Genomic DNA, 25,206 nt, shown 5'->3' on the forward strand with positions numbered 1-25,206 from the left:
TGTAAATATTGCTTTATTGCATTTCTGTTACATTCAAAATTCCAAAAAGATTTTCAGTGTGTTTTAGCATAAATTTTGAAAAATTCAAAAAAGATTTTCGACAACTGATGTTGAAGAACTAATTTTCAAAATTCCAAGTGCTGAACATGATGAACAGGGTTGGGAGTGTGTGCTTAAATGAAGAAATTTGTTTTGAGAAAGAAAGTTTGATTAGTTAATCAAGGTCATTAAATTGAACTTGATGTAACTATTGTAGAAACTTATGTGTTTGTGAGAAAATTGTGTAGGTAATGAGCTGAACAGAGTTAAACCCAGGGTTTGATCTCAAGGTGATAGCTAATTCCAGACAGCAATCCCAGCATGATGAAAGGGGGAGTCTGACGAGGTTAGAGCCAAGGAAAAGATCCTGGTACATGCTAAGAAAGAAAGAAGACCGATCAAGATTGAAGAGTCGTCATGTTGAAGACTATCACTGAAGATTCCATCAACATTCAAGGGGGAGTTTGTTAGTGCATTTGTCTGTCGACTTCATCTTCGTTCGAGTCTTAGACTAGTTTGTATAAATCAGTGCACGTAAAACAAGGAAATGAAATTTATAGGTGATTTCGCTTGAAAGTGTACACGGTGGTTTCAAGCGAAATCAATTGAGTTAATTCCGCTTGAGTGGTGGTTTCGCTTGAGATGTAATTCCGCTTGAAGCATGTTCAAGCGGAATCACATGTCCTATATATACCTTTCAAGCGATATCAGATGTAATCTTCTTGTTTTCCGACGGCGAAGCTCCGTCGAAGTGTCTCCAGCTTGTAAATTGTGATTAGATCAATAAACTGAGACAAATTAATGATTTCTAGTGTTGTACAAGCTAAACAAAGACAGAATCAATGAATTCCGCCTCTGATTCTGTCTGAGACCTCTTCTGATCGACTCGTTTGGGTCTAAAAACGATCCTACAAAAAACGTTGGTTTTTATTTTATATTATGTTTTATTTAAAAAACAAGAAAAGTTAGTGATGGAATGAGGTGTTGTAAGTGTGATGAGTGAATGAGGTGTCATATAGTGATTTGGTGTGATAATGTGATGAGTGATAGAATGTTATGGTACGTTGTTTGCTAAACCACAAGAGGACCCCCCCTAGTGGTTGTCAGATTTTGGGCTTCCTTTGTTGTTGTGGCCACGAGCTAGATCAAGAGAGAGATTGGTTGGGCTTTGGCTTTAACTAATCATTTTTTTTTTCCAATTACAAACCACATACCTAACCACTACACTTTATCACCTAGTTTTTTGGTTAAGATGACGTGGCCGTCATGTGTCGAAAACGACTGTGTGGTTTGCCAAACCACTACTCATGGTCTTATATGGTTAAAACTGGTCATGATACACTTTAAACATATGCTTATGAAGGTGTAAGAGAGTGAATTAAAAGAGGAAATGGATTTTATCACCCTAAACTAATCAAAATTGGCCAATGCCACTCCCAACTTTCATTTTGGCTCCCATCACCATCTACTTATCATTTAGGTGGCAGTGTTACCCCTTCATTAAATAATCACTAACTCAGTTTGTTTTCTAATCCTATGTGTTAAGGGACTTGTGAGGTGGACAACCTACATGGACTCACTCTTTATCATCTCTGTAAACATAATAGAAACCCTAAGTCACTTGCGAGTTCAACACAAACACATATTCTCCAAATTGCAGAGCAAAATTAATCGGAACTCCTAATCCCCCAAGTCGTTCTTGCCCAAATTCCTCCCAAAGTCTTCGAATTCATTACTTGTGCCCCTGGAAACTTGATTCAAGATGTCCTCGTCTTCTACCTCTAGTATAATTCAAAAACCTAAACTCTTCAAGGTCTATTTGGATGGAAATATCTACTGCCATCACGACATTGTTGCAGTTCTTAGAGTAGCTGGACTTAAAAGTGAAAGACATGGTGAAGAATTTTACGGCTGCTCTCATTGGCCTGTAAGTTCAATTGTGTTGTAAAGCAGTTGTGTTTTGTAGATAGCCGATTGCAATTTCTTTACAGTTGTTGTGTTTTGTAGAGAGGCGATTGCAAATTCGTCTTGCGGAAAGAAGATGTTGATAACATGTTCATTGAACGTTCAAACGGCACCTCAACTCTAGTCACGTTTAAAGACCTGAAGATAAAGAACCTTGAATTACAAAATATGTTATTAGTAGAAGAGAACAAGAACTTGAAAGCAAGGACATTTGATACAGAGACGAAGTCGAAGAAACCATATGTGCTAACCTTGTTAATTGCAATTGCAATATTGTTGTATTTGTCGAATTAGTATTTAGTGACTGCTGGTTGTATTCGTGTCCATTTGTACCCACTTATTTTGAAATGGAATTTGCAAGTACCAGAATTGAACTTGAACCAATGTTTTCACTCAACTTGTTAACGTGTACATCTAAGTTATGCTTTTATTACTTTGACTCAATTGGACATCTAACTTATGTACTCATTGACCATACCTGCAACTGCACTTGAAGCATATTACCAATGTTTGAACAAAAACGGACTCAAACTGTGTAAAGACCATACCAAACTGAAGCATAACCATATCAGACCTGAACCAATGTTGACTCAAACTGCACTTGAAGCATATTACCAATGTTTGAATGAAAACTGACTCAAACTGTGTAAAGCATGACCAATTTTGAGTCAAACTATGTAAAGACCATACTAAACTAAAGCATGACCAATTTTGACTCAAACTGCAACTGCACTTGCAGAATGACCATACCAAACTCCAACTAAAACTACATTTGCGGAATGACCATATCAGACCTGAAACAGACTTGAACTAATATTTGAGTCAACCTGTTAATGTGTACACAATGTCCAAACTGGAACTATGTACACCAATGTGTGGCTCAGAAAAGGTCAAATAACAAAAGTCGAACAACACAGAATGACCATTATCCAAATTGCTTGCAAAATGACCATTATCCAAATTGCACACAAAAGGCAAACAACACAGAAAAAGTCAAACAACACAGAAAAGTCATACATTGACTAATTAACCTGGTGGAGCTGTTTCTAACTTGAAAGTTGACATGGTGCGGTGCGTATATATTTTTAAGATATATTTTAGCTCTTTTTACTCACGAAATCAAGTTTTAAATTTTTAAAACACGATATAATACTATCACTTTACACATACATTAGGGCAAGTGCACCCATCGCGGACGTAGTATAGTGATGGCAAGATACCGAGGTCGTCCAAGGACACAAGAGCTTTTAATACTGGCTTATCGTTAACGTCTAATCTAATCAAATTTTGATAAAAAGGTTTTAAATTTATAAAAATACAAAACAGCAAAAATAAAATATAAGGAAAAACAAATAGACAAGAAGGAATCACTTGGTTCCAACTCCTCTTTTATGTATCCTTTTAATGATTTCCGCACTTTGGGCATTTTAAGAGATTATCTTTAAGTTATAGTAGTAGCCCCCTTCTAGGCAGCGTTACCCTCAACCTATTGGTCTGAGTCAGCAGGGATACAGCCCCGCAAGGTCAGATTATTGAAAGATAATTAAGCAAGTTATTAATGCAAAAAGTGGTAGGCGCCCTTCCAGTCCTCGTAGGGTTGGTTTAAATTTTAATATTAGTTTATAAATAAGGGATTCAAGTGGTTTCTTAGTTTCTTCCAGGGCGGACAGTACCGCCCAAACCGTGAAGTATTACTAAGCTTAACAAGGTTCTCGTAGGATCTATACACTGAACGAGACATAGAATTACCCAACCACCCTTCTAACCCCCTTTCAAGTAGTTAACGCGCTTTATATAGACCGTAAAGACACTAATATGTGAATCAAATACATATGGAGAATGGTTAGATAAATTCGCCTTCAATATAAAAAAACTAGTTATTAAAGTCATTAATACATACCCAAATAAAAAGGAGCCAAAGATTGGAAATCAAAAAGTAATACGTAAAAGATTTGTCTTCACCAAGTGATGTAAGAGTTTAGCCAAGCATGGCCTTTTTTTTGACAAGAACTCTTACGATCGATCTTGGATCCCGAGACTACTACACACTCTAAATGATGGAAGATGGATGATGGTGGTGGATGTTGGTGTTGTAGTGGTGGTGGAGTGGTGGCAAGTGTGAGATAAGTGGTTTGCCAAAGGATGGATTGGAATGAAACCAAGCACCCCTATTTATAGCTGAAGTCAGATGTCTAACACGGCCCCATGCCCATCTGGCACGGCCCCGTTGCCTTCAATCTCTGTGCTCTTCATCAACTGCAGTGTCAGACCTCGTACTAACACGGCCCCGTGCGTCAACAGCACGGCCCGTGGCAAATGTACTTGCTGTACTATCTCAGATTCTGCGAATCTTAGAGTTGACCACGCCCCGTGTTGCCTTATCACGGCCTCGTGTTGATCTTCAGATTTGTATTTTGTTGTTGTCGTTTTCCTCTACAGAGAATTTTAACTGAGCATGGCCCATGCCTGGTGGGCACGGCCCCATGCCAAAGCTTCTGATTCTTGTTATCTTGTTGGTTTGGATGTGGACGGGGGCTTGGCTAGCTGTGTCAATCCTCCTTCTTTGTATTTATATTGGTTTTTGCTGTTAATTTGCTTCTTTTGTGCGTTTAAGCTCTTTTGACCCTGTATATTAAAAAGGAACAAAGAAACAAGCTTTTTCCAACATTAATACCGAAAAGGGTTGATTTTACGCCGTATTTGATATAATTTATATGTTGTATTTTACGCGCATCAAATACCCCCACACTTGAATCTTTGCTTGTCCTCAAGCAAAACTCTAAAATGTGGCTTACACGCTGTTAGGATCAGAGTTTGGATTGATTGTGATTTGTGTTTGAATTTAGATGAACAAATGAAAGAGTAGTGCAGCGGAATTTAATGGAACCAAACTTTTCACAATCAAACAGAAGAAATGCTATCAATCATACATTTTCTAACACTGAATCAAATGATTAAATTTATTTTTAAACTCTGATTACAATGTGTTTATGATATGCAAACTCCCCCTCAGCCTGAGCTCAGTGTTTGTTAGTGCAGAAAGAAGATGGTGAATGAGTTAAACAGAACAGTACAGAGTACTGTTCTATTTATAGGCACTTGCAAACCACTGAGCATCAAAGCTGACGTCACCATGAAAGTGACATCTAACCTCTGATCTATACAAACACTGCTATGCTAACAACTGATATTACATTTCAATGTATAAACTAAACATAAACTGCTACTGCATCCTTCGACTGCTGTGAACCCAGTAGTACTTGTCATGATCAGCAGTGTTTGAACCAAGGCAGTAGATCGAGCAGCAGAGCTTTAGTTCTTCTATCAGACTTTGTCTTGGTCAGCAGTTGTAGGTCAGCAGATTGCATGATCAGCAGATAGGAGGTCAGCAGATGTTGAAACCACTTTCAAGGGGAGAGACTTGCAACCAAACATCTGCTTATTCTGAATCTACTGCTGTGATCCAGTTTTGGCTTTTATTATCTGTTCCTTTGGTAGGGTTCAATCCCAACAATCTCCCCTGGAACAGATAATGCCAAAACTCTCCATTATTTTAGATTTTTATTGCCTCAACAACAGTTCCCTTATTTGCCCTTTGAATTGTAGTTCAAAGGTTAAGGCATCTGTATCATCTTCATCCCTGCTAAGTGGAAGATCAAGGAGATCCTGCAAATCTTCAAGTCTCAGGCCAAGAGCTTGTTCCCTTGTAAATTTCTTCACTTTGCCATCTGCCCTGACCATAGTCAATACGTGGTTCTGTTTATCAGCTTTCCACTCTTGTATTTTTAGGCGAGATGGGTTTCCTGGGAGATTTTTATTTGTTGAAGAGTTTGGTGAGGCTGGCCTATTCATAACTGGCTGAGCAGTATGTGCAGATTTTTCCAGTTCAGATTCTTCTTTCAACATTAACAACATGCCCTTTTCACAATGGCATTTCCAATAAGAATCTCTTGAACTGTTTCAGAACCTAACTGGCTTTGTCTCCTTCTTTTGTAGATGGCAGTACCAGCAGGAGCAGTGGTTCTTTTGGGATGTGGCTTTGATGATCCTTTCGAAACCTCTGCTTTGGAGTAATCATGCTTTTGTGGAGCTGTTGGATCTTTCTTCCTTAGCTCTTCCAACCTTTTGTAGGTGGCCCTGACCCTCGCTTCTCCCCACTTACACACAGAGTTCTTTGACCCATAATCAGCAATTATCAGCTCCTCTTTCATTCTCTTCAGCTCTAAAGCTTTATCAGCTTCAACCTTTTTGAATTTTTTTGGGGGAGTCTGCTCGACCTTATTCTTGATCATTTCATGAATCCTGGCTACTTCCTCTTCAAGCTCAGGAATGGTCCAGTTTCTGAACATGTGTTTCTACCCCTTGTATGCCTTGTAGGTCATTATATTTTCAATGTAGTCTTTTCTCAAGGACTCATCTGCCCTTTCAGAGATTTGCTGACATACATTTTTTGCAAATTGTTCCAAAGCTTTGACCTGTGTAAGTAGAAACTGATAGTTTTGTTGATACTCTCTATCAGATTTCCCTTGTTTGTTTTTTATTGAGATTTCCTCTGCTTGCTTGGCCTTGATTTTCAAGTATTCTTCAATATTAGTTGGCCTGGGATATCCTTCAATCGATGGCAAGCTCCTTTTGGCAGGGTCATCCTCATAGTAGAAAGACTTAATTTCATCTCTGATTGTCACAAGTTCAAGAGGAAATTGAACACCTGCAAGAGGTAAGGGTTTGTACAGTTGAGCTGAAGAGAGAGGAATGGGTTTTGAAACTGTGACAAGTGCTTGGGATTTTGAAGCTTTTGGTGGTGGTGATGGAGAATCATCATCAGATATGACAACCCTTCTCCTTTTTATTTTAGGGAGGTCAGATGATGTTTTGGGTGGATCAGTGGGAGTGATTTGGATGGCAGTAGTTTGTGACTGACTAACAGCTGTTGAAACAACTGGTGTTTCAACCACTGTTGTCATTACAACAGATGTTTTGACATCTGCTGTCTTCTGCTTTAGGGCAGGAACTGATGGTGGTGGTAAAGCAGTGGTAGTGGTGTGTGTTGAAGTGGTGTGTGTTTGAGTGGGAGCAGATGTTTCAGCAACTGCTTGGATGGTGGTTTGATGTTGGTGGCTTTTGGACAGTGGTTTTGGAGTGTGCTTTGGAAGGCTGGATGGTGTGGATTTGGGTTTCCTTACTTTTCTAGTAAGATTTCTTTTTGGAATCGGATTTTGATCATCCTTTTCACCAGAACAACCCTGCGCATTCAGCTTCATGAAAGCTTTTATCTCCTCATTCCACCTTGACAAGGCCTTTGCCGCTCTATCCCTTTTTACACTTATGATAGCATCATCAAGTGCATTCTGGGTAACATCAACCCTCTTACTACCATCTGGCAAGGGAATTTCTCTGAGCATTGCACCTGTTACTGTATCAAGATATAGCCCATTTTCAATCCCTTTCTTTGTCCACTCCTTGATTTTCTCCCCCTTTTTGGCATTATCTGTAGGGAGGTCATCAATATAAAGCACAGTTGGAGGAGCAGTGCCAGTGGTAGTCAACAAATGGGCCTTAAGAGCCTTGATGTCATCGTTTGTATCCCTGAACCTAGACTCCATTGCCTTTTTGAGATTTTGAACATGTTTTTCATGTTGTTGCTCGGCTAACTGAAATTGTTGATGGAGAAAAGGTTGAAAGAGATTCCAGAGCTCATTTGTAACATCTGCTGGTGGTGGAGCAGGTGTTTGAGATGGAACAACAGTGGATGGTACCTTTTGAATTGTTAACAACTGTTGCAACATTTCTTTAATTTCTGCAACAGATGTATCCAATTTTTCAACACGTTCCGTCAATTCTTGGTACTTTAAACCATCACCCAATTGAATGGGATCATCTGATTTCCCACTAGCAGTGGTTTTATCAGAAGTGGAGGTAGGGAGTGTACTCCAAACATCAACAACTGATGCCCCTTTTTCTTGGTACTGGGGTCTTCTTCCTTCAACACTTGATAATCTTTTGATGTTACCAGTGGAAGTACAAACTCACTGGCAGATAACAGAGGTGTTATAGAAGGAATTACCTCCAAGGAAGTCTTATTGATGTAACCACTGGCCAAGTGTAAACCTGTAGGTTCAACACTTGTAGTGGCTGCTTCACTTGGAATACCACCAAGAGTTACGTGTAACTCAAGGGGTGTAACCTCCTCAGGTTGTGTTGGTGGGTTAGCAAAGATTGATACATCAAGCCCAGTCTCTTGTTGAGGTATTTTCTCATGAACAGGTGATTGAGAAGGACTGGTTTGTGCTAGGTTCAAATCAATTGCATCCAACAGCAGTTTGGTGTTTGGTGGAATTGGGGATGTGAAGGTAGGTTTAGAAAGCGGAATTGCCCCGGGTATTGGGCTGTGGAGGATGGAAACAAGTGCTTCCAGAGCCTCATGATGTGGTGACCCTGTGTGTACAACCTGTTCTTTTTGTGAAGAGACAGGAGGAGTTGCAGGTATAGGTTGAGATATTTCTACCAACTGCTGTGAGGAAGTAGCAGCAGTGGTTTGTTGTGATTTTTGTGCAATCACAGGCAGTTGCTCAGGTATCTCATCCTCCAGAGTTGCCTTTTTGATGGGTTTGGGGGGTTTTTGATTTTTCTTTTTCTGTGGTTTTTTGGTGATTTTAGGTGTGGGTTTCAAGACAGTTGTTTGGCTGCCTTGATCACCTTGAGTAGTGGGCTCAGCAGCAAATACCTTAGGAGCAGTGTTTGCTGCTAAAGTCTGCTCAGGCACCTCTGCTTGTGTTTTACAAGGTGCTAACATTCTTGAAAATGTTTCAGCAGTTAAGCTGTTTATTTGAAAAGATTCACCTTGGTTTATTACCGTAATATTATCCTTACTGAACTTTTTCTCAAAATAATAACTTAAAAATCTTGGGAACAGTAAGAATGATTTTGTTTCAACCTTTTTAACCAAATCATTGAAAATTGCCTTGGAGTAGTTAAGATTTTCTCCTTGTAAAATAACATACCCCAAGTTTTGAATTTTCATTGGTATTTCATTAAAGGAAGTGGTTTTGTTTGAAACACACATGAGAAGGGTATTAAATAAAAATCTGGTTGTAGAAGGGAAGAAACCTTTTTGTAAGGTGTCCCTCTTCATTGTGTCTGCATACCCTCTCTCAATGAAGTCAATTTTTAACTCGTTTTTAGGGAAAGAGTCTTTACCTTGCAGATAATCGAGTTGAAAGACTTCAGATATTGATTGCGGTGTTATTCGGACTGCTTTCTTCTGCAGAGTAGAGTTAATGGCTATGACATCTTTTCCTTGTTTTTCAAGGATGCAATTTTTCCAAAACTCTCTCTGAGTTTGCAGATAAATCGGTGCATCAGTGGTTAACAAAGTTTTGTACTTTGAGGCGTTGAGCAGATCGAGGATGGAATCAAATGTGTCGATGGTACCGGGTTTTGTGAGAAGACCCAGTAGATTATGAGATGGTTTGTGTGGGATTTCGGTGGAGGTAGCCTTTTGAGAGGCCCCTTTAGAAGCTTTTGCGGATGATTTCGAGTTTGTCATTTTGAAGATGAGAATCGAAGATGAAATTATGAAGGAATTTGATGAAATGTGATGGAAACTGCTTTTGAGAAGAGAATTTTTGAGAATTCAATTCGACAGTGAAACCTTGTTTGGGTGTTGAAAAAGGGGGTTTTATAGAAGAAGAGTGAATGCTGACGTGGCAGCAGTTACAAAAGGTCTGACCCCTAAGTACTGCCCGCATGCCATCCCCTGGTGAGGTGAAGGACGGTACTTTTAAACAGTACAGTTTGTGAAAACAACTGGTGAAGACAGTAGTTGTAGTGATAATGGATGACAGTGGATGCTTTTTACCATCAGTAGATAGCCTAGCAGTTGATGCACCACTGATTTTGATCATCAGTGGTTAACCAAAGAAAATGAGAACAGGGGATGACTTTCAGCAGAGGATAGACTTTTGTAGCATCACAGACTTTTGAACCCATCAGTGGTTATGGCAGACTTTTAGGATTTTAATGAAAAATTCATTTTTAGCTATTTTTAAGGATGAATTTTTGATTTTCTGAAAACATTTTAATGCTTTTATTCATAGAAAAACAGGATTTTGCCTGTTATTCCATGTTGAGCATACCAATCCTAGAGATCAAGCTTTCAAAGGTAGATGTGTCTAATGCTTTGGTTAGCACATCTGCCAGCTGATCCTTAGTTGGAACATGATGCAAAGAAATCAAACCTTTTTCATAGCAATCCCTCACAAAGTGATGTCTGATGTCGATATGTTCGGTGGTTGAATGGGAAACTGGATTTTTGATGATATTTTCTGCTGCCTGGCTGTCCAACATGAGTGGTGTCTTCAAGGCAGTGATACCAAAATCCAGTAATTGATTTTGAAGCCAGAGCAGTTGGGCTGTACAGCTTGCAGCAGCTATGTATTCTGCCTCAGCAGTGGATGTGGAAACAGCTGCTTGCTTTTTGCTTTGCCAAGACACTAAGCAGTTGCCTAGGAATTGGCACCCTCCTGAAGTGGACTTCCTTGTTTTATCACATCCAGCAAAGTCACTATCTGAGAAACCTGAAAGCTCAATTTTACCATCAGCTGGATACCAGATACCTAGTGTGGGAGCACCTTTGAGGTATCTGAATATCCTTTTTACAGCAATAAGGTTTGACTTTCTAGGGGATGATTGGGATCTTGCACAGACACATGTTGCAAACATGATATCTGGTTTAGATGCAGTTAGGTACAATAAAGACCCAATCATGCTTCTATATAAGGTCTGATCAACCAAATCATCCTTTTCTTCAGACATGACCAATTTGTTGGTTGCAATGGGTGTACTACATGGCTTACAATCATCCATATCAAATTTCTTTAAAAGTTCTTTTGCATATTTGCCTTGATGGATGAAAGTGCCATTTTGCAACTGCTTTACTTGGAGACCAAGAAAGCACTGGAGTTCACCCATTGCACTCATTTCAAACTCAGCTGTCATGAGTTGTTTGAACTCTTCACACATTTTATTACATGTTCTTCCAAAAATGATTTCATCCACATAAATCTGGACAATCATCAAATCCTTTCCTCTCCATTTTAAAAACAGTGTTTTATCAATCCTGCCTCTGGTGAAACCAATGGAAAGTAAAAAGGTGGAAAGAGTTTCATACTAGGCTCTGGGTGCTTGTTTCAAGCCATACAAAGCTTTGTTTAGCTTGTAGACATGATCTGGATAAAATGGATCCTCAAAACCTGGAGGTTGACAGACATATACCTCTTCTTGAATCTTACCATAGAGGAATGCACATTTTATATCCATTTGGTACACCTTGATATTGTGGTTGACAGCAAAGGCCAGAAAGAGTCTGATTGCTTCAAGTCTTGCAACAGGAGCAAATGTTTCATCATAATCAATTCCCTCTTCTTGTCTGTAGCCTTGAACCACGAGCCTGGCTTTATTCTTGACAACAATGCCCCTTTCATCAGTTTTGTTTTTGAACACCCACTTTGTGCCAATAGGACTTACATTCTCTGGCAGTGGTACAAGCTCCCATACTTGTTGTCTTCTGAACTGTTGGAGCTCTTCTTGCATGGCCTCTACCCAGCTGTTGTCTTTCAGTGCCTCTTGGTACTTGACTGGCTGATGGAGTGATAGAAAGCCAGCAAAAAGACAAATGTTTTGGGACTGCTTTCTTGTGAGCACCCCTTCATTGATGTTGCCAATGATTTGATCTGGTGGATGAGATTTCAAGAAGATTAGCTCTCCTTGGTAGGGAATGATGGCATTTTGTGGTGAGGGCTGCAGATGTGTATCATCTGAGCTAACCACTGCTGGTGACTTTGATGACCCAGCAGTGGCTTAAAAAGGTGGAGGCATTGGAGGTAAAGGTGTGAACACCTGCTGACTTTGATCCACTGTTTGAGGACTTTTGTCAGCAGTGTTTGATGAGGTGGAAGCAGTGATTAAGGGGCTACTTTGGTCAACAACTGTTGAGGTAGCAGTGGTTGAGCTTTGACAACTATTTTGAACAACTGATGCTCCCCCTTTTGAAGCAGACTTTTGAGGAATGATGATTTCATATCCATAGTCTGGTGACGAATCCTCTAATGGACCTGCAGTGTTAGTCTTGACAACAGTATTTTCAAAAGTGAATTTTTCAAGATCGAACAATTCTGCAGGATTTGCAGGGATTTTCAGTGATGAAAGTTCATTGAACTTTACATTCAAGGTCTCTTCCACTGCTTTGGTCCGTGTATTAAACACTTTGTAGGCCTTAGCAGTGGATGAGTATCCCATGTGATATCCCATATCAATTTTGGCTGCAAACTTTGAGATTGAATCTTTTAAGTTCAAAATGAAGCGTGGGCAACCAAAAACTTTGAAATATGAGATTAATGGCTTTATTTTATACAGAATTTCATAAGAAGTCTTTTTGTGCCTGGAGTTGATTAAAACTCTGTTTTGGACATAGCAAGCAGTGTTTACTGCCTCTGCCCAAAAAGTTAATGGCAAACCTGAATCTGCAAGCATGGTTCTGGCAGCCTCAATCAGTGTTCTGTTCTTTCTTTCAACAACCCCATTTTGCTCTGGTGTTCTAGGAATGCTGTACTGCCTTACAATCCCTTTCTTCACACAGAAGGCATCCAACTCCTTATTTTTGAATTCTGTGCCATTGTCACTCCTGAAGACTTTTACTGGAAGGTCAAATTGCTTTTCAACCTGTATCACAAAGTCTTGCAAAATACCTGCAGTCTCATCTTTGGAGTGTAAAAAGAAGGTCCATGTAAACCTAGAGAAATCATCAACAATAACCAAACAGTAACTTTTCTTTTTGAGACTCATGACTTGCACTAGGCCAAACAAATCCATGTGCAGCATTTGCAAACACTGGGTTGTTTTGGACTCTTCAATGGACTTAAAAGAGCTCTTGTGCTGTTTTCCTTTTAAACAGGAAACACAGTGTTCAGGACATGAAAACATTTTTTGTGGTAAGCCTCTTACTAAGCCATTTTTTGAAATTTCATTAATTGTTTTGAGATTTGTGTGTCCCAGTCTTTTGTGCCATAACTCTGTCTCTTTGTTAGAGGCAGCTGAGAACAGACAGGCATCAGCTCTGGGAGACTCTCTTGACAAGTCAACAACATAAACATTGCCACTTCTTTGAGCAACAAGTTTTGTTGAGCCTTTCTTGATTATTGCTTCAATCTTACTAACCATTTCTGGTCCGACAATCCTGCAACAAACCTTCGTGAAGAATGATCCAAACCCTTTATCACTCATTTGAGACACACTCAGGAGGTTGAATTTCAGATTATCAATAAGATTGACATTTTCAAATTTTACATTTCCCGACTTTACAGTACCAGACCCCAGAACTTTTCCCTTACTATTATTACCAAAGGATATATCACCCCCTCCATGAATTTTGAAATCTTGAAGAAGGGCTTTACATCCTGTCATGTGCCTGGAGCCTCCACTATCTACATACCAAAGACTATCTAAGCATACAGAAGCTCCCTGCACATGAAGTAAAGGATTAGTTCAAAAAGGTTTCCAAAGCCAACAGGGCTTTGGATGGGGTCTCAACAGTGTCTGGGATGGAGGCAGATGCATGGACAGTGGTTAGCTCAGGGGTTTGTACATTTTTGGGAATGTATTTCTCTAACCACTGTTGGGGGTCTTGACCTATCATCTGTTGATAACCAAAAGGATGCCTGTTCACTTTTGGTTTAGAGGGCTTTTTGTAAGTCTCATAAACGTGTGGAATCCTTTGGTATGATGCTTTTTCCTTGCCTTTTCTGAATTGATTGGCTGGAGGTGCATCTGTCACCTGTACATCCCTTTGAACATATGTTTGGTTCAGCTATTTTGTGACAGCAGTTTGGACAGGGATGAACAGTGGCTGTTTCTTGGTGAACTTAACAGATGATGCTGATGAACTTAAGGATGTTTTTGCAGTGTACTCTTTCTTCTTTTCATCAAAGTTTTTGAGATACACACATTCCTTAGTTTTGTGGTTATTTTTACCACAGATGGTGCAGCTTGCAGCAGGAGAAATGTTGCTTTTTTTGTTTATATCATATGCTTTTAGATGAAAACAATCTTTTGTTAGATGATTCTTCTTTTCACATAATTCACAAAACAAGTTTTTTGATCTTTTCTCTTTTCTTTCTTTTCTCAGATTCCTTTGCAACAGAGTTTTGAACCTCTGTTGGGATATCTTTGATAGGAATGACTCTTGCTTTTGGAGCTTTTACACCATCGGTGGTTGTGAAATCTATTGGTTTGAAATTTTCAAGGATATCACACTCATCAGACCATGTGGGTTTAAATTGGTATTTCTCAATTTCCTCAAAAGTTGAGGATCCCACAGATCTTTCCAGAGTAATTTTGTTACCAAGTTTGTCGGTTATTTTAACCTCTTGGCCATTTATGTTGGTTGGTATGATTTCAGAAGAAACAGCTTGCATTGCAGCAGTGCTTGCAATGTCATCATATTTTCTATGATCTATACCAAACTTGACATTGCTTTTAAGCTGTTTCTCAAGCATAACCTCATACCCTTTGCAAGACTCCACCCACCTTTCACAGGTGATATGGGTAGACTCTAACTCCTTTTTGCAAACTTGGTATTTTTCTACCATAGTTTGGAGTTGAGTTTTGGTTATGCTTTGTTCTTCTTTCAAACTGCTGATCTCTTTATCTTTTTCAGCCAATTTGTTTCTAAGTTCTTTCAATGACTTTTCAAATTTGATCTCATCAGACAAGATTTTATCTCTAAGGTTTTCATTCACCTCTTTAATGTTAGCAAATGCAATAATACAGTTGTCTGAACACAGTTTTTCAAGAACTTGAGGTGATACCTTAGCAGCAGCCATCATGGCACAATCACATTGATGATTATCTTCTTCATCAGCTCTCTCTTCTTCATCACAAGCTTTCTTCGGCTCTTCTTCCTTTTTGTCTTCTTTGGACCAAGGGTCGGTCAGTGGTTCAATCAGGGTTTCTGAATTTTCTTCCAGCAGTAGTTCACCAGCAACTGCAGTAACCGCTGCTTCAGCAACTTCATCCACTGTTTCAGCACTTAGCTGTTCACCTTCAGCTTCATCCCCTTCTGGTATTGACTCTAATGCCATCAAACAAAATTCATCATTAAAAGCATCATTAGAAGCATATAGAGCAAAATTTTTATCACTAAGCTCTTCAGGCATGCTGCTCCAATCAACAAAGCCTTGTGTGAAAAAGCTTTGCTGATCTGGTTATGTCATAGTTGGAGCAGCTGTTTGAGGTGCAGCAGGTTGCACTTGTGCCTGAGGGACAGGGGCTTGAACATACTGAATTTGTGGAACAGTGGTTTGAACATAATGCACCGGCACAGGGGTTGCAGCATAATGAGCAGTGTTAACATGTGCTGCAGGGGCATATTGGGTATAGTGCACAGTGTTTTGTTGTTGTGGTCTAGGATTTGTGGTAGGGTGAGTTATTATGGGACCAGTAGTTTGACTCCTACATTCTCTAGCAAAGTGACCTAGCCTACTACACTTGTAACACTTGATTTTCGATTTATCCAACCCCACCCTTAAATTTCAATGAAGCCCTGGAAATTTTCTCCCTGTTCTTTTGTAGAACTTACTTGTTCTTACACTAAGCAAGGCCAACTGATGCAAGATGTCCATCTCCTCTAAGTCAGTGGGATCAAAATGTTGCAAATCATTCAGCTCAAAACACAAATTATCTAACATCTGGTCTTCAGTATTTGCTGTGAAAGCATAATTTGTAGAGTGAGAATCAGAGTTGACGAAGTTACCCCCAGCTGTTATGTCAATAAAATGATCATAACTCTGATCCTTACTACTACTGCCAGATTCTTCCTGACCAAACAGAGTTGTGCTGCCGAATGAATAGTCATCAGCAACTTTACCAGACTCTTGCAACCTCCTTTTTTGGTTCAACTCCCTTTCATAGGTCAGGAGTCTACCATGGAGTTGGGTCAGGGTCAGATCTTTGAATTCAGCTGAATTCCTGGTGACAAAAACAATTGTGTCCCATTTTTCTGGCAATGATCTAAGGAACCTGCTATTTTGGGTTGCATTTGGAAATGTAACCTTAACAAGCCTTAGCTCACTGATGAGGCAACTGAAACGTTCAAATTGTTGGGTTAGTGATTCCCCTTTGATGTGACAAAACGTTTCATTCTGCTGATTCAGAATTTCCCTGTTGTTTTTGATAACCTCCTCTGTTCCTCCGAACTGTTCCTTCAATGCATCCCACAATTCTTTTGCACTGTCACAATGTAATAGTCCAGCATAGATTTCGTTGGGGAGAGCAGAGGCTATGATGCTAAACGCTTTGGCATCCAGTTCAAACTTCTGAAAATCCAATTCAGTGTAATTTTCAGTTGGTTTAGGAACGGATTTTTTGGCGTCCTCTGCGCTTGGCACCATAGGAACATGAGGACCGAAAACGACAGACCTCCAACATCCAGTGTTTTGTTGAGCGAGGATGTGACGCATCCTTCGCTCCCAGATGTTGTACTCATTTCTTTTCAGCATAGGTGGTTTAAACAAAGAGCCAATGTTATTTTTATCATCTTGTGATTGCGACATCTTTCTGGTTGTTTTACAGGTACTGGTTAATCAACTTTATCGGTGATTAAACCTTACTCTGTTTTTCAACACAACGAACAAACGATCAGTATTAACAATTTCGAGCTGAACTATTTACGTCAAAATTATTGTTAGATCAAGTTTGATTGTCCTAGCTCTGATACCAATTGTTAGGATCTGAGTTTTGATTGATTGTGATTTGTGTTTGAATTTAGATGAACAAATGAAAGAGTAGTGCAGCGGAATTTAATGGAACCAAACTTTTCACAATCAAACAGAAGAAATGCTATCAATCATACATTTTCTAACACTGAATCAAATGATTAAATTTATTTTTAAACTCTGATTACAATGTGTGTATGATATGCAAACTCCCCCTCAGCCTGAGCTCAGTGTTTGTTCGTACAGAAAGAAGATGGTGAATGAGTTAAACAGAACAGTACAGAGTACTGTTCTATTTATAGGCACTTGCAAACCACTGAGCATCAAAGCTGACGTCACCATGAAAGTGACATCTAACCTCCTAACAAACTCTAACCTCTGATCTATACAAACACTGCTATGCTAACAACTGATATTACATTTCAATGCATAAACTAAACATAAACTGCTGCTGCATCCTTCCACTGCTGTGAACCCAGCAGTACTTGTCATGATCAGCAGTGCTTGAACCAAGGCAGTAGATCGAGCAGCAGAGCTTTAGTTCTTCTATCAGACTTTGTCTTGGTCAGAAGTTGTAGGTCAGCAGATTTCATGATCAGCAGATAGGAGGTCAGCAGATGTTGAAACCACTTTCAAGGGGAGAGACTTGCAACCAAACATCTGCTTATTCTGAATCTACTGCTGTGATCCAGTTTTGGCTTTTATTATCTGTTCCTTTGGTAGTGTTCAATCCTAACACACACCTAAACGGAATAGGTAGAAGAGAAGGTTTTGGACTTATCTTTAGAGTGTCGGGAATCCAAGTTGTAATTTTATTTTGTTTTTATTTCATTTACAGTCTTATTCGTCATGATTTATTTACAACACAAATTAAGAAAAGTTATTTATTTTTGGGCATAGCATGCTTTTATAAAATTCTATTTAATTATATACAAGTTTACACACCTCATAAGTAATCCCTCAACACTCAGCCGAAGATGTATAAGTGAAGACGCTTGTACTCGGTTTTGGAAATTAATCCTACCATAGGCTTGATATGTAATCAAATCTCCTCCTCCCTGACGTTTTAATCCTTGTAAGTATCAAGAGGACTTTTAAGGGGTAGGTTATGGCTCGGGTAGGTTTGTTTTATTGAAAGTGGTTAAAATTGTAAAATGTTGGTTTTTTCTTTTGAAAATTTATTTGCTTGTGACTTAGTTAAAAGCTACATATTTATAAGCAATACTTTCTGCTTATTTAATTCAAGTTGCTAGATTTTTATTTATAAAGTCACTTCTTTTATAATTTTCAAAAGTGCCGCATTTACTAAAAATAAGGGGTGTGAAAATAAAAAGGATTGGTTTTGGGGTGATGGGTGGTTGTTTTTGCAAAAATACATTTTTGTCGGGTTTTAGAAATGAAAGGCTTTAAGGCTCAACAGTGTTTATCTAGGGGAATGTTTTTGGAAAAGAAAGAAAAATAAAGGTTTTAAATGAAAAACGGGTTTAGTCCTAATGCCTCTGTCATTTACTTACTTAGATTTGTGTCGTTAAGGACTTGGAATGTATTGCTTTGGCAAGTTCTAGATTTGTAAGAACCAAACAGGCTATTCACACAAGAAATGAAAATTGAGCAGTTAGTATAGATGTGTATTTATATGCTCGGTAAAGGCTCAAAACTCACTTTTTGTGGGAAAAGGGGTTATAATATAAAAACGTATACATAATCAAACTTTACAAAGAGTTGTTATGACCGTTTTTACAATTTTCTTAATTGGTTCTTTTTATCACGACGCTATCAGGTATAAATTAGTAAAAACATATTTTAGAACTTATTTTACCCAACTAAACCAAGATAAGTAAAAAAGAAAATAAAAAATTTTGAAAAAGTTTGGGGTGATTAGCGTTTTCCAAGGTGAGTTTTGTGCAAGGCTTGTTTTTAGGACAAACGATTCAAGGTTTTATCATCCTCCCCACTCTTAAATTACACATTGCCCTCAATGTGTCCCAAATAGGATTTATTTTGGTTGAATGTGTAAAAAGTGTGTAAAAATAACAAAAAATTACAGCTGCTGGGCACTGGGAACGGGGGCGTGTCGGGTGAACACGGCCCCTGGTTAGAGTACCAGTAAACTGTGTTTTCAGAAAACTTACAATGGAGTGAGCAAAGGGTCATATCAGATGGGCAAGACCCGTGTCACTTTCTAGGGAGAATTTTTTTTGGCATCAGGTATGTGGGCACGGGGGCGTGTCTGGTGAGCACGGCCCCATGACGAGCATCTTTTTCAGGCAAAAACTCAGGTTTTGTCGTTTGGCTTCTGTTTTCCCGGCTTGGGGACCACTATGCTTAGTGTGTTCAAGCCTCCGATGGTACCTGTGGGCTACAATACTACCGCAGTCTAACACAATACAACACAAACATAGTACAACCTAGATTACCATCGTTTCAAGTTGTTCTTCCACCACCACATCACAAAATAAAATATAAACAAATGTAGAAAAGTAAATAGTTCAGAAAAGTAAATTGTTCAACGAGACGCAACCCAGGAATACGAGTACAAAAGTCAGGGAAATATAACCTGAAAGATAACCACGTCGCCTGCTACCACCACCACCTAGTCTGAATCCATATCATGTCCCTCCTCCTCTTCCTCTTCCTCCTCCTCGCCGCGAAGGAACATGTAGTCTCAAATGTATGTGATGTCATTTTGCATGGTGATGATGTTGCGCTTCATGCTTCCGATCCGGGAACCGGAGCTTTAACCTAAGCTGTAGGAGTTCTTTGAGACATGGAGGGTTTCCTGCATGATATTATATAAGTTATGGAGGTTAGGAAAATCACCCCCGCCTTCGGATGAGGAGCACGGAAATGATCCGGTGCGAGGAAGATTCGGGATATCTTCGATTTCTAGGATTTCATCTGGGCCATTCGAGTTCCAAACTCGGCCTCTTGCATCCTTAAAGCGCATTGATCCATCGTTGCAATCGATGATCAGATTCATACTTCGGCACACCGCAAGATCAGCTTCCGTTATACCTACACGCTTATGAAATACCGTCGGAGTTCGCCTAATGTAGTTTTTAAATAGTTTGGCGATCCATCCTCCGTAAAAGATGGGTGTGCGAGTGTCTGCGGTGGCGATGGTGGCCATGTTTCTTAGCAGCATGTGGGCGACATCAATGGGCTAGTGGGTCACGAGGCAATAAAGGCAAGTGAGCTCGCGAAGGTTCACCACCCCACCGCTATCTTTCCTTTGACACAAAGCACCGATAAGGACCAGATGGATGTAGCGGATAAGCGGGTCCCTAATCTTGGTGCTTTTTGTGGAGCTCGGGTTGTAGTGGCCATCTCCGATCGTCGCCCATGCAGCTTGCCTCAGGTTGTCTCGTAGTTCTTGAATAGCTTTAGTGAATTCGGGTTCAACAACATCTTCCTTCTCTGTAAAGCCCAATATTAATACCGAATTAGGCGACTGATATGTTGTACCATTCACTCCCACACCTGAATTGCACTGCATCAGAATCAAAGAGGTCCGGCTCAGTCTTCTTAAAAGTCAGTGTGCTCAAAAACTCCATTTTATACTGATGGATTGATCGGAGCCGAGTCTCTAAGAAGATGTGAAGAGGACTAGTGACGAGAGCATCATATCTTTCCTGTTGTCCCACAATTTCAAGTGTCTCATAGCAAACTTGTCTCGGAGGTTCTTCGTGCCTAGCTTGCAAAATCTCAAACCGATTTTGGTATTCAAGCTCAGAGGATTTGAACCTGAGGAACTTGTGTGGCGCCATCCCTCGTAGTCGGATTTGGTCGGATGATCGTTGAAATCTTGCGGAAAATGGTCAAGAACCGGAGTCTCTGGAGAAACGGGTTGTGTTTTGTGTTGAAAAAGTGAAGACAATGCCTTATATACCCTGTTTGCAGGTCGGCCACATGGCCCTGTGCAGTGTTTTATTTATTTTTCTGTATCTAGGCGTTTGGGCACGGAGGCGTGCCAAGTGGACACGGCCCCGTGTTCATAGTGCCAGTAACATTATTTTTTTATTGTGCGCATGTGTGTGACCGTTTTTCCATGGTTCCTTTTGTGTACTTACCTGTTTTTCGTCAAATCTTCAAGGATGATGCTTCCCAGTTGCTCCTACAAGATGATTAAAAAGAAAAAAAAACATGCATATTTACAATTAACGTTTGATCGTTTTCTGATCACGTATCTACCTCTTGAAGATCTACTTCAACTTCCTCATCCTTAATGAAGCCTCGGTAAAGCTTAAGCCTTTTTCCATTTACCTTGAAAGCTTCTCCATTTGGTGGCTTAATTTCTACCGCTCCATGTGGAAAGATTTGGGTGATGGAAAAAGGTCCCGTCCACCTTGACATGTTCGTCTAAGAAGGCGTATTCTAGACCTTTTGGTAGTTCCTTGAGTTCGAGTGGCGGTGGGTCTTCAAGAGACCGCTTATTTTCTTCTTTATTAAGATCAATGACCGAAAACGTTTGTTCGATGGCGTCTTCCTCCTCGACAAACTGTTCTTCTATTTCTTCCATATCGGGTGGCTCTGCTTCATCTTCAATTAGAGGATCGTCATTGCAAAATGGGTATTTCATTCATTGGTCGAGATTGACGTACCTTTTTTCGGCCCCTAACTGAAGTGGTAGGTTGTTTTGCTTCAGTTTGATCAAGGTTTGATGGGATTTTAGAAACGGTTGTCCCAACACGATGGGGGTATCATCTAGGATGATAAAGTCGGTTGGTACTACCACCTGGCTTGTCTGAATTAAGACATCCTCAACCATACCCTTGGCGTTAATCATTTTTCGGTTAGAGAGAAAAATCGAATTTTAATAGGAGAGAAATCAATAGTACCCAATTTTTCAAAAATATAAGTTGGCATTATGTTAACACAAAGATCTTTATCAATTAGCACGTTACTAACAAAGATGTTTTGAAAAAAAACATGGTACCGGTTTTATGTTTAGGTCATGGCATTCATCTTTTATTAGTGAAGTTTGATCATTTATTAACGTGATGCTAACTAACTCTTTAATTTTAGTAGTAGTGTTTAACCCTTTTAAAACCTTGGCATGAGAAGATACCAAACAATGATTTTCAAAAGAAGGTTGCAAAACGTGAAATTGTTGAAAATTTTGTTCTATTTTAAAATCGTTAGTTTTAGACTTACCTTCTTCTTGGTTTGGTTCATGTGCGAGTTTTTCGTTTTGTTGCTCTTCTATTTTTAACTCTTCGATTATTACATCTTTAGTACAAATGGCCTCTTCCTTTTCATGAGATCTCTTAACTATGAGTTCTAGATTTTTGAGACTTTGTATTAGGCTTTCGGCTTCGGGATTGATTGTTGGTGGTATTCATAGGTTTCAAACGGATTGGCATCTCAGTCAAAGCTTGACTTTGGGAGCTCAAACCTTGGTTCTTCATGTGTGGTGTATGAGGTTGATGGTTTGAAAAGGTATCAATGTTGTACCGAATGGGATTCACCACAAATGGTACATTAAGGTTCCTCATAATCATCCTTAATATAGTAGGTTTAGTCTTCTGAGTAGTAATCCATTGTATTGGAAGATACCCAGAAGAATAACAAGCCTCGGGATTAGAAAACAGAAGATTAAAATTTAACAGAATGTTAACCATGGTCCCATGCTGAACTGGCACGGCCCCGTGGGCAGCTCTATATTTGCAGCACGGGGGCGTATCCTAGTAACACGGCCCCGTGTTAAACCTACTGTAAAAAGAAAAACTATTGAAAACAGGCGCGCAGTTTTGAAAAATGTTAGAATTTGATTAGGCCGCAAATTTTAAGCTTTGTCAAAATCCTTGTGTCCCCAGCAACGGCGCCAAAAACTTGACGTGGTGCAGTGTGTATATGTTTTTAAGATATATTTTATCTCTTTTTACTCGCGAAATCAAGTTTTAAATTTATAAAACACGATATAATACTATCACTCTACACACACGTTAGGGCAAGTGCACCCATCGTGGACGTAGTATAGTGATAGCAAGATACCGAGGTCGTCCAAGGACATAAGAGCTTTTAATATCGGCTTATCGTTAACGTCTAATCTAATCAAATTTTGATAAAAAGGTTTTAAAGTTATAAAAAGATAAAAAGCAAAAATAAAATATAAGGAAAAACAAATAGACAAGAAGGAATCACTTGGTTCCAACTCCTCTTTTATGTATCCTTTTAATAATTTCCGCACTTTGAGCATTTTAAGAGATTATCTTTAAGTTATAGTAGTAGGCCCCTTCCAGGCAGCGTTACCCTCAACCTATTGGTCTGAGTCAGCAGGGATACAGTTCCGCAAGGTCGGATTATTGAAAGATAATTAAGTAAGTTATTAATGCAAAAAGTGGTAGGCCCCCTTCCAGGCAGCGTTACCCTCAACCCTCTGGTCTGAGTCAGCAGGGATACAGTCCTCGCAGGGTTGGTTTATAGTTTAAATAGTAGTTTATGGATAAGGGATTGAAGCGGTTTCTTACTTTCTTTCGGGGCAGACAGTACCGCCCAAACCGTGAAGTATTACTAAGCTTGAACCAGGTTCTCACAGGATCTATACACTGAACGAGACATAGAATTATCCAACCACCCTTCTAACCCCCTTCCAAATAGTTAACACGCGCTTTATATAGATCGTAAAGACACGAATATGTGAATCAACAACATATGAAGAATGGTTAGATAAATTCGCCTTCAATATAAAAAACTAGTTATTAAAGTTATTAATACTTACCCAAATAAAAAGGAGCCAAAGATTGGAAATCAAAAAGTAATACATAATGATTTGTCTTCACCAAGTGATGTAAGAGTTTAGCTAGACATGGCCTTTGTTTGACATGAACTCTTATGATCGATCTTGGATCCCGAGACTACTACACACTCTAAAATATGGAAGATGGATGATGGTGGTGGATGTTGGTGTTGTAGTGGTGGTGGAGTGGTGGCAAGTGTGAGAGAAGTGGTTTGCCAAGGGATGGATTGGAATGTAACCAAGCACCCCAATTTATAGCTGAAGTTAGATGTCCAACACGGCCCCGTGGCCTTCAATCTCTCTCCTTTTCATTAACTGCAGTGTCAGACCTTGTATTAACTGCAATGTACTTGCTATACTATCTTAGATTCTGCGAATCTTAGAGTTTTCCACGCCCCATGATGTCTTAGCACGGCCCCGTGTTGATCTTCTGATTTGTCTTTTGTTGTTATCTTTTTCTTCTGCAGATAATTTTAACTGAGCATGGCCCATGCCTGGTAGGCATGACCCCGTGCCAAAGTTTCTGATTCTTGTTATCTTGTTGGTTTGTGTTGGTGTACTACGTCTGTCAACTACGTCTTGTATCGAGTCTAGTAGAGTATTGGTTAGACAATGGCACGAAATCCTAGAAACATGTGTTAGGAAAGGTTTCGCTTATGTGTACTTGTCTAGTTTCGCTCATATGTCACTGAAGTTGTTTCGCTTATGTGGTCATCATGTAGTTTCGCTTATATGTCATGTCCGTATAAGCGAAACCATGACAACTATATAAGGGATGTTCAAGCGAAACCTAAGTAGTGATTATAGGTGTTGTCTTCCGGTAAGCCACGAAGTGCTGCCGAAGTGTTGTCAGGGCTTGTAACCACATTCATGATCAATACAACAACAATTTAAAGTGAATCCAGCTGTAATTGCACCAGAACATTAGTTTCCGCCTCTTGTTTTGGATAGGAATTCTTCTGATCGACTCAATTGGGGCCGAAAACGATCCTGCAAGTGGTATCAGAGCTCAGGAGGAAGAGTTCTTGCCATTTCAGCTGCATTTATTCTGATTTTCTACACTTTCTTTAAAATTTTAAAATTTTTCACGGTAAAATCAGCTCAATTTCACACACAACACTCGGAATCATGAATTAATAAACCCTTGAAAGTTTCAAAGCTAAAATCAATCTAGAACATAGGATTTTGAGGGTTTCGCTTTTACAGACTCGTTCAAAAGTGACGTCATCAGCTAGTTTCGCTCATCTGATCAGTTAGTTTCGCTCCAAAGATCGTTTGGTTTCGCTCTTGTGAACATAAAAATTGTAGTTTCGCTCCAAGGAACACGTGTGGTTTCGCTCATTGAGACAAATAGTAGTTTTGCTCAAAGTGACCTTGAGGTTCCGCTCATAAGGCAACTTAGTGGTTTCGCTCTTTGTGACAACTTAGTGGTTTCATTCATTGTGACAACTTAGTGGTTCCGCTCATAGTGACACTTTAGTTGTTCCACTCATAGTGACACTTTAGTAGTTCCGCTCATAGTGACACTCTAGTAGTTCCGCTCTTTGTGACAGTTAAGGTTTTGCTCAAAGAAACAATATTGCCTAAGCTTGGAAATTTGTAAACTTTGGACAATCGAACAATGGACAACGAATTCTATAACGCCTTTGCTAGTCCGATCACAATCACTTAGAATGCGTTACTTGAAAATGAAAC

This window comes from Helianthus annuus, chromosome 8 (assembly GCF_002127325.2).
Source record: "Helianthus annuus cultivar XRQ/B chromosome 8, HanXRQr2.0-SUNRISE, whole genome shotgun sequence".
Taxonomy (NCBI): Eukaryota; Viridiplantae; Streptophyta; class Magnoliopsida; order Asterales; family Asteraceae; genus Helianthus; species Helianthus annuus.